Consider the following 1,542-nt stretch of genomic DNA (forward strand, 5'->3'; position numbering starts at 1 on the left):
TTTATTACGCATGTTATTCATGTAATGTTGTCTATTTGGGGCATAAGTGCGCTGGCCTGCTCTTTTACCTCTAAATCGAAAAAATTCCATTCAGTTTGAGTATTTTCAGTTGTTCCAGTTGAATGGAGCTTCGAGCAGAACTCCGAAGAGCAAGAAGTTGTAACGGGAATACTTGTATGGATGGCATGTCCGTTTGCAAATTACTCAACTCACCATTGTCCAAGCAGACAGTGTTGTTGGCTGTTGTCCAGGGTTAACAGAGATATCCATAAATGGTAATGTCCAAAGGGGGTCATGCCCCAGAATAAGGAGACAGGTTTGTCCATGTTTGGACCATTTAATTGATGGAACTTTGGATGAATGAAATCCAGCAGGACAAAGTCTCATTGTTAATGTTATGGTTGTGGATGTACATATCAACAGAGGCTGAAACGTGTTGCATGGTATCACAACATGTCTTAAGGGCAGAAAATAACAGTCAATATCAGTCACAAATGTCCAATTCCTTGCCTGTAAATGCTGATATGATGAGAGGAGTAACAGCAGACCAACCAAGATCTGGATGGCAGCCATCTTGGATTGTGGTGCAACACATTTGAGACTAGGAGAAGATTACTAAAATCCCCAAATTCTACCTCATAATCACCTCCACTTCGGACTTACATGAGATTACACTTTCCACCGGAGGATTAGTCACGGTTGACAGATTTTGAATAGACTCTCTTCCCTATATAAGGGCCACCACGCCCTGCACGCCTCAATACATTTTTCTGTGCCGGAGCGAGTCACACAGTGTATTACAGTTATACAGTGTATTTCAGTCTGTTAAGACATCCCAATGGATAGCACACTAGAAACAGATTTCTTAGAATTAATGGCTTGACCGTCGGACAGTCGACGACTTGAACACCCAGCAGGATACGGGCGAGAACCAAAATGTTTCTTCGGTCAAACCGAAAGAAAAGACCCGTAAAACCAAGACCGTTTCTCGACAAGAATTTGTCGACGTAACGGAAAGCTAGCCGTAATGGCAGAAGCTATTGAAAATATTCAAACGGCCATCCTCAGTCCACCTGCCGCAAAGCGGCCGCGCCTAGCGTCGGACTCTGATAATACAAGTGCCTCAAAGGCCATAGATGAACTGCTCAAAGAATCAGTTCTCGATTCAGAAACTACAGGCCAGGACGACCAGCTGTTAAACAATTTCGAACAGCTATACACAGAGGATGCCCCGACTGCTGCTGCAGTCAATGAAAAATTGGCTAAGGTCATTGATAAAATGGTGCGTAACAAGCTACCAGAAGATAAGGCTGCTGAAAAGCTAAAGGCCCTCCAACGACCAACCAATGTAAAACAAATCTGGAATGTACACGAGTCAATCCAGAGGTCTGGAGCTCTTTGAAGCCGAAAACTCGGTCACAAGACATAAAGCTGCAAAAAGTGCAGCAAGCACTATGAAAGGAGTGGTGCCTATTGTGGGCGTAATAAATTCGCTCATGACGCATGTACTGATAATCTAGATGTTAAGGGTGAAATCACCCA

The sequence above is a fragment of the Patiria miniata genome, unplaced genomic scaffold (assembly GCF_015706575.1).
Source record: "Patiria miniata isolate m_02_andy unplaced genomic scaffold, ASM1570657v1 HiC_scaffold_11, whole genome shotgun sequence".
In the NCBI taxonomy this organism is placed as follows: Eukaryota; Metazoa; Echinodermata; class Asteroidea; order Valvatida; family Asterinidae; genus Patiria; species Patiria miniata.